The sequence below is a fragment of the Bombus pascuorum genome, unplaced genomic scaffold (assembly GCF_905332965.1).
Source record: "Bombus pascuorum unplaced genomic scaffold, iyBomPasc1.1, whole genome shotgun sequence".
Classification (NCBI taxonomy): Eukaryota; Metazoa; Arthropoda; class Insecta; order Hymenoptera; family Apidae; genus Bombus; species Bombus pascuorum.
Window position 1 is genome coordinate 1,427,003 of NW_026869730.1, and position 9,935 is coordinate 1,436,937.

Here is a 9,935-nt window from a genome sequence, read left to right on the forward strand (position 1 = left end):
CAAAGCCATATTTATTATCTTCTTGTGGAATCATTAGATTTTTTAAATTACGCATAACGGTTGTTACGTCGAATGACACCCTCATCGACCGGATCATCTACCGCGGGCAGACTGGCAACCAGATGTTCGCACACTGTCACGGCGCCCCTTCAATGTCGTGTTTCTAACCGTCGCTAGCGGTCCGCCGGCGTCGTATATCAATACAATGTATCGACGAGTGTATGGTTGCCACCTGGCCGCGAGTTCCAGAGACTTTTATCTCTTGTGACGCTCATATTAGTGTATGACTAATCGTTGAATATAGACGATATTTTAACCTATTAACACAGTGATAAATTCATTAAACCGCTCCGGTTATCCTAATCGAAACACGAGGAACCACTACTTCGCGGTGTCGATTACACGAATCGTAGCGAGAATTTACCCCTCTCGCTGACGCGTTTTCCCCGCGACCGCGTCTCTCCGCAAACGGTCGTAACAACGTTCGACGAGATAAATACGTCACATAAATACGTGATAGATACGTTTGCATATGGCCTTATACATAAATATGCAAAACATGCATCATACAAAGAACGTGAAATAAAACAATACATTTTTATAGTCTGCTAATCATTCTAACAAACTTCTATCTTTATATATTTCATTTTATTTATTATTTATTTATTAATTTCGTTCTCCTATTTGCATTCTATAAAAAAGCACATTTGCATAAACGTCAGCAGTGTCATAACATGTACAACGTACATATCTATAAAAATGTTCTATGGTAAATGTCGGAAAACTTTCATGAGCCACTGTGTGTAAGTAGTACTTGACGTAACTGACAAGCAAGACATACATGGTGAACAAAGGAAAGAGAGAAAAAGGAAAAGAAAAGGAAAAAAAGAAAGAAAAGGAAAGAAAGAAAAGGAGAGAAAGAAAGAAAGAAAAGGAAAGAAAGAAAGAAAGAAAAAGAAAGAAAGAAAGAAAGAAATATTATAATGCAAACTGTAACAGCAGGTAGAACCGCAGAAAAATTCGACTCGATAACCGCAGGAATATCAATGAGCCGGTCGCATTCTTCGATTACAAATAGTTGTTATTGTGACACACGGCAAGCAGAACGTAATTTGCGTTGCTCGTTCGCGATGTGACTGTTAAAACAAACGAGTAACCGGCCCGTGGCTGTTCACTTCGAGAACATCAGAGCTCGTAATGGATGACAGCTATTAGTGTCTGGTGCACGCCCGAAAATTGCTGGCGTTAACTTTATCATCGTGGTCAGTGAAACTGTTGATTATTGTCGGTTACGGTTTAAACGGTATTGGACCATGCTGCAACAAATCATTGGAACGCATCGATTGCCCGGCTAAGCTTCACGCGATTGCTTTTTTCACGCACCGAGTGTGCCGATGGATACGATTAAAAATCAAATTTCGAATAATTTCATACTGGCCAAGGCAGATAGAAAATTGTTAACCTGTTGATAACTAGGTCATTTCTTAACCAGAAACGTCTACAATTAATGAATTAAAAATTTACAAAAAGAATCAACCTCGGTTAAATTAATTATAGTATTTGCAAATATACGTATATAAGTATTGTATACGTATGTACATATGTATGTACGTATGTACATCATTCGACAAGTAACGTCGAATTTTTAAAATGTAAAAATTTAGTTACATTCATTGACGAGTATATACCATTTGTTTCGTTCCTGGAACATGTACTGCCACTGAGGTAATTTTTAAATCCCTCTTTTATAAATATAAATAATGGAAAATATTCCTCTTAACTGGAAATTTTTCCGTAAGTGAAACCTGTTAACGTAGCGCTTGAAAATAATAGCATTTATTCTTTTAATTACCAATTCTCGGTTTCTGCAGTTACCATTTCATTTTTATATTGAATTTCTATATTGAAAACATTGATACGTATATTAAATCCCAAATTGAAAACGATATTGATACAATATTTAGCTATTAACCGGTGTATACGGCAGTACACAATGTAGAATATACTAAATTTCATTTTTGGAAGAAATAAAAATTACTCTATAACTTTGAATAAAATTTATATTTAATGCACTAAAATATTGTTTTAAACGAAATAGTTTACTTTCGTAATTTTAAATATACACAAATTCATGTTGTTTCGTATAAAGGAAAAATCAAGCTTTGACTAACAAAACTATAATTATTTATGTTTCGGATCAGGAATCGTAAACGAGCAAGTGAGATTTTTATCGGCAAAGCAAAACTTATAATTTGATAGCAAAGGAAGACTATTTTTTAAAGCTGTATAAACCTGCAATATCTTAGTGATTCGATATATGTATCAATATCTTGAATATAAAAATTGTTTTATTTAGGTATAAGATAAAAGTTTGAATATCTAAGCTTAAATGAAAAAAAAAAAAAAAAAAAAAAAAATTTAGTATATCAACTGAGGTTTTATTCCACGTTTTCATCTAATCGGTGACTCTACTTAATGTTTTCATCGAAGGTTGGAAATTTTAACCACTGTCCGATTTTATGATAATATTTTCACCTAATATTAATATTCGGATATTAATCCATCGTAACCAAGTCGTCCATAGTTCATTTACGCGACTAAAGCGCAAATGTCGTCACTATATTCAAAATGCCGCTGATTGGAAAATTAACGGTGTACACGGCAACCGATCAATATGCGTCTTGTACAAACCACTTTCAGATGGATGCAAACGAAATCAGAGTTAAAACTATATTGAAACGGTTCGGTGCAATCAAAACGCATAAACGCTTGTAATTTTAGTAGCTCATCGAAGTGATATAATTTACGGGAGACGTCATTTCGACGTATTTCGAATTTCATGCGGAAAATTACACGAGCCATTTACATTTCTCTGCCATTAACTTTTATCCATTTAGCAATATAAATGTATATCGAAATTCATTTTTTGCAAAGCTTTCCAAAGTTTCCAAGCTTTCTGTGTAGTATACCTATATCTATACGCGTCTATTTGACGCATTCGAAATGTGCGTAAACCTAGTGTTAAAGTTGTTATATTTTAAAATCAAACAAACGATCATCTCCAATCAATTTCCTTAATCCAACAGTTCTCGGGGAAATAAAGAATATCTAAGTTTTTCAAGTTGGAACTAGATGAACAATCGGAGACAGATACGGCAATCCAATTTACACGTTTTGCATCGTTTTGATAAATAGTTACACGATATATCTCCTCCACAGTGTCACCCGAGGAATATTATTTCGACCATTTATTAAATATTTCAGCCATAGAAACGAAAGAGTTAAGTAAATACCTGAGCTGCTGTAATTAAAAACTGTAACTGAAAAAGAAAATCGTACAATCTGTGTAACCTAACCCCTCCCTATCTCATAGGTACTATATCTTAAAGGAAAAGCTTCTTATCGCTAAAATTTACTCGAAGATGTAATTTAATTTAACAGGAATAAAAAAGTGAAACACAGCGCACAGATTAGTTGATGACACTTTTGTCACGACATTACGACTGTTCAAAATTCTACAGATATTATCAATATATACATAAACAAGTATACACATATACGTAAATATTTCTGTTTTTTATAAAGATAAGGCTCATAACCGCCAGAAATAAAATTTGAATCAAAAATGTTATCCAAATAACATTTTCTAAAGTAAATATCTACAACAAATATTGCAAGAATTATCCGGTTCTAAAATTGTTTGTTCGCTGATATTTCAAGTAGCGCACGCTTTAAATTCTTCCTCCATTTCAGCAGATCTCGAATTTAATTTATTACGAATACAGAGCTTTATCGAAGTGTTGCTTCCTGACCTAAATAATATAATCAACCATAAGGAAACCTTAAAGGAATTTAATAAAACAAAGTCGTAAGAAAAATTAAACAAGTTACCTACCTATTATTGGCATATACATGATACTTGATACTTAAAACAATTCATGGTAATTATTTAGAAAGCTGCCGCCGTCTTGAATTTTTATGCTTTTTTAATATATTGTCGGGCTCATGATTCTAAACAACTTTTTCCTGCACGTATAACCGCTGCTCGGTCTTAATATCCGAAAATTTCATGTTAAATAGAAAGAATATAGTATTACGAACATTAATACGAACGTGACTTCTTCGACGCTTTTAGAATTTCGAGATCACACATCAGACTATATTGGCATTTCTATGCATTGTATGATTTTGTTGGGAAAATCAGAAACATACAACATTTTTCTGTATATTCTGTAAATCTAAGAGACTCTTTTTGTTAAAATGTTCTTCCATTGAAAAAGATTCTTATTTTATAGAATTTAGAAAAGTTTATGTAATTTCAGAAAACGAATGAAAATAAGTTTACATAAATCAATAATTTGAATATTGTTTACTTCCTATTTTTACATAGAATTAATAGTAAAACTATTGTTAATATTCTCCTGTGTGAATTTTTTTCAATTTAAATTGTCCTTTAAATAGAATATTTTTTTGCATTTATGCAACAGTTAAAAAAGATTATGAACTTAAAGACACCTTGTAAAAACTTCAAATTAATTTTCAAACTAAAGGTTTAATATATCTCCATTTACGATTTGAAATTTAAGATAATACCACAACTATCTTTGTTAAAAGCACCACATGAAGCCTTTTATAGAAAGAAACTGAAACTAACAGTTCAACATAAGATCATAATTTATCAACTATTTCCTCTGATTTCATTTGCTTAATTTTCGACATTGAAATAGATGCTTTTCTTTTACTGTTATATAAGTTCTTAAAATATGCAAACGAAAAGTCTTGTAAATATTTCAAAATTTCACGTAATGCAATATACTTTCATTCGAAAATTTCGTTTTCTTAACTTAGAAGTTAAAAACTGTATTTTGTGTCTTATGTCGTAGTTCTAAGTACTTAAGCTCGAGCCCTAGTTTATCGTACTTTAAAATGGCAGATCCCAAGAGCATAGCACAATGAAAAATAGTCTTAAAGTTATATGCTCCTGAGAATCATGTAATTTCAACACGTTCCTTATATTGAATAATAGCTATTAATGGTAATAACTATTACTAATTGTAATTAGTCCGTTTGTAGCATGTAACCAATTGCATATATATGTAGAAGATGAAAGGACACCGGGCCTTCCCCTTGGAATTCTTTGGAAAATTTCCCAACACTATCTTTATAAATTAAACCGATCATCATAAATCTGTAGTCATCAGAAATCTTTATAAATTAAACTGATCTTTATAAATCTTTAGTCCTTATAAATCTTTGTGAATTAAACCGATTATAATCGTCCGAGATTTGCGATAATGAGCTTGGGCTCGAGGCGACCACTAGTCGCCGAACGTAGCCGCGGTCACGGGATGAACGTTTTACCTAACAGAGGTATAGAATTGCATAGATCTCCTTAAAAAGAAACCGTCTTTGCCCCGTGGCTCGCCACACACAGACCCAATTATTCCCGCAACATAATTGCCAGATGTCGATGCATCATTCACAGTATATGTTCAGCTAGCCTGAGGACCCGCTATAAATTTTAGGATTTAATTGACTAAGGTCCTTCAAATTGACAAACAGTCTTTATCCTAACAGTCCGGAAGATACGGCAGATCTGCTTTCCTCACGAACGACGTTTCCCGCTAGCAACTTTCTTTCAATGGCGGCTAGTATCTTTCTCTAACCACCAACATAGAAATTTCTGTTTTAATTAACAGATTATTTGCGACCAACTCTTATATAGAATTTTAAGTAAATACATAGAAATTAACCAATTAACGGCAACGTCCATTTCCCTCACTTTCTGAACGAGGGTTGTCCTCGACGAATCCGATCATCTCGTGACCTGAGACACACCCCATCATAGTTTTTCTCTGTAGCATCACTGTGATGGAGAGGAACATTCTCGTGCGATCTCATCAGCGAGTAAAACAACGTCCTTACGATCAGTGGATATTTCACGTTTTTAGCAAACAGTCCGACTTAGACTTTGGAAGAAAGTATATTCGTTATTCCGTTAACCGCGGATTCGTTATTGAACCTAAGATCATTGCTGATAGTATCTCCAATATCTAATTATCACGGCTACTTGTTAAATTCTGTGATAATCATATTTGTACTGGTAGATATCTTCTCTATTGCCTAATAACAATGTCTACTCCAAATGAAGATTGCTTACAGGCAGCTAATCATAATGTTAACCAGACGCATATATATCTGCTTTCTAAACAAGAAAAATATATCTGTGTGAGGTACATTTATTTAGAGTATAATCATAACTCATACTATATAAATATTTAATGTATTAATGTAATGTAATGACATTACATATCCCTACAATTATTTTATTAGAAGAATAAAATTTTATTCTTCTAATAAAATGTTTTTTAGGTTTAATTATTTTTTGTTTCTTATGTTACAAATATTTCAATTTATATTTTGTAGACTTACCATCTTTTCCAGTTGGCAACCAAATTCCTTGATTTATAATGAACGATGGATTTTAAGCCTGTATTATTGCCGAGAACTAGTATTGGTTCGGGTTGACTTCCATTTGCTATGGACGACTCCATTTTTTTATAAGCAATGATTGCTACAATGTCTTGTTGAAATTCGATGTGAACGAGAAATAGTCTGTAAATGAATTTAAACACATAATTAATATATAAAATACAATTGTGCGAGGTATCATAAATTTAATTACAAAATATATAACTCCTTCACCTGTGATATGACCTAGTTGTAAGATCATTTGTAGTTAATTTTATGCAACCACCACCTCTGAAAGAGAACTCGCTGCAAAATTCGAAGCTATTTACATATAGCATTGGCATTTTATTTTCAATATTTACAACATTTTTTAATACTCGAACAACATTCTTCCTCGTTTCATAAACATAATGTATCGGTTCTTCTGAACACTCATTTCGATCGTTTTCACTTTTCGGTTCTGGAAGTTGAGGCGATGATGTAAATTTCATGTGCGGTATAGGTACTGAAATTTGTGGATTTTGCAGGGATAAATTGTAAAATGGTTTGTGTTTAAATCTTTTTCCATCCCTTTCATATAGTGCCTGCATAAACTATGTGCATCTCAGTTATAATATATTCATGTGATAAATTCAGTTTTTTTTTTTTTTTTTTTTTTTTTTTATATATATGGTTTATTTTGGTTTTTACAATTTGTCATGAAGGACATTTGGTAAAGTGTTATATCTCATTGGTAATAAAAAAAATAAAATAAAAATAAATATAGCATGTGGGTGGCTACCCTCAGCAGGGTGCCAACTTCGTGTTTTCTAAGTTATATCTTTTATGATAAATTCAGTTTGTTAAAAATAATGTGTTTGTCAAAATTTGACATACCTGACCACAGCGATAATACATGCTACCACTGCCACGGCAAAATGATGTTTTGAATACTTCTTCTTCGTAGATAGATACATGAACGTATAAATAAGGAAACAACTGTGCCCAAAATAGATCTTCTACTTCTTGGAATGTCTTAGATCCGAAAAATTCGTGAGTCCAACCTGGACCAAAAAGTGCAACAGAAAGTCCTTCGTGTCGTATTTTTTGTAAAGCCTGTAGATTATAATGGTTTAATGAAATATTAAACGATATTATATTATATGCTACAATAAAATAAGTAATATTGTAATTACATATGATGAATTAAATCCACCACCGCCAAGACAACCTCTACCTCAAACATCAACTCCTACATATATATCATGAATATCTCGACTGTGAGTTTTTGCTAGTGCCAAACTGTTTTTCAATTTTGATTTCGTCCAGTTATAATTCAAGTAAATGGCATCGCAGTTTAAAAAGAAATCTCTGAAACATTGTATTCAGAACATTAAATAAAATTTACAAACAGAAACAATTGTAAAAGTATAAGAGTGTAATAAGCTTACATGTTTTTACTGTTAAGCTCATTTTGCCAATTTAATTTTCCTTCATTGGTTACGCTATCGTACCATATAATTTCAGAATTTCTAATTGCTTCATGAATATTTTCTGTTAGATATTTTACAAAATAAATTAAATTATTAACTTGCTCACTTTTAATGGTATTTTCAATATTTAATAACCAGCCATCAAACTTATAAAATTTTGCAACAAGTATTAGTGCATCTGCAAATCTTCTTACTTTTTCATGAGATTCAAGTATAACATCCCAGATACCTTCTCTTTCCGTAATTACAGTACCAAGAACTTTTGCACCATGATTATGTGCTGCATTAATCCATCCAAAAGGGGGCACAGTTATGAAATAATGACTAAAATACACAAAAGTGTCAATAACACTCCAGTGATAAAATAGGTAAGAATCATAAGATTCTGATCCATATATAAATCTGAAAAATCACGGGTATATTATGTATAATATATGAATTAATAAATATAGTGATTTCTATTACCTGTCTTCTAGGTAGTCACCTTTCATATCATGACAGAGCAACGTTTTCGGATGTACTTCTCTATCCAATTTTTCTAACCGCGTTCTTCCTGCGCTTATTTCTAAACCACTGTACACATAATCAGTTGAATCTCGTAGTTCTCCAATTTCTGGCCATGGTTTCAAGTTACCCACGTTATCGAATAATTCTTTTAAGTTTTTGAAAGGTTGTGACTCTGTAACTTCCGTCCTCATCTCTCTGAATTATACTGTTCCACAGATCACTTTCAAATAGTTTTTAATTCATTAACTCAAACAAAGGTTTCTCTTCTTATTTTGGTTCACCGGAAACTTGTATATACATGCGAAGCAGATAGTGTTCCCATCTAACAGAACTGGCATATCAAATTACGTCTCATGATATAATACCATTATCTACCAACTGCTAATGGGCAAAAAGATGTTCATTTCTCTATCAAACAAAGTATACAAAATAAAATTATGAATTTATAATGCTCCTACATCAATGTTTATATGATTGTTTCGACTTTGAAAGTAATATTCTTATTTACGCAAGTATATATTCTTTAATATTTTGCAAAAATTATATCGAAACAAACAATTTGGAATAAACATAACTAAGTAAATACTTTAACTTTTTTTTATATTTAATTAAATATTTTATTTGATTTGAGTAGAATTTAACACCTAACCTTTACGTTTAAAATATTACTCTTTCTCATTCTCTCTTTCAATGTTATTTCTTCTGCTTCCGTTTTATGATATTTATGACATTTCTTAGTTCAGATATAAGTAACTTTTTCGTAATTTATAAAAAATGACACTCTTTTTAATTATCCTACACTATTAATCCATTACATGTCTTGTTGTAATTTAACTTTTAGCAACTTAAGATATGTGCATGTACAGAGTAATTTTCTTCCTAAGAATTCTTCCATTTGATATTACGATAATTCCAAAAACTTAAATTAATTTGCAAATAACGTAATGCACAGCCATACACAAGCCATACAAGTTATACTTATGTCCTTTAAGTCACCAGAAATAAATTTTAAATTTTATATTAATATATATTATAGGGAGAAGCACTATACAAAATAATAATGTTAAAGACATACGTGCAATTTATTAGTATAGATACTTACTATATGCAAAGCGTTCTCTTCAAAGATAATATGTCGGCTACCAAACGATCGACGGCAACCGAACGCATTTCTGGTACTGATAATAACAGTATAGTTACAAGACAGTTGTGTATCTATGACTAACTATAAAATTTGAAAATCGATGCTTGGTCTCGCGGCATTGTCGCATGTCTCATGGGACATAAAATGTATCGCCTACGGTCTATTATGTGAATATATTAATAAACTTAACAAATTTGTTATTATTTTCTCTAGGTAATTTTTCTCCCTCAAAATTCCGAGGAAAGTACTGAACTGTTGACTCGTTACCAGTGTTGACAACATTTCATCATTTATCACCTTTCCCACTTCATAGTCAGGTTTTTCAAATTAAGAGCGGCATA

The 9,935-nt window shown here is 31.9% G+C and overlaps 1 pseudogene; it reads right to left on the reverse strand.

Moving 5' to 3' along the window:
• Positions 1-6,305: 6,305 nt before the first annotated feature.
• LOC132915632 (cytosolic endo-beta-N-acetylglucosaminidase-like) lies at positions 6,306-9,671 on the reverse strand (annotated as a pseudogene).
• Between the last annotated feature and the right edge of the window lie 264 nt (positions 9,672-9,935).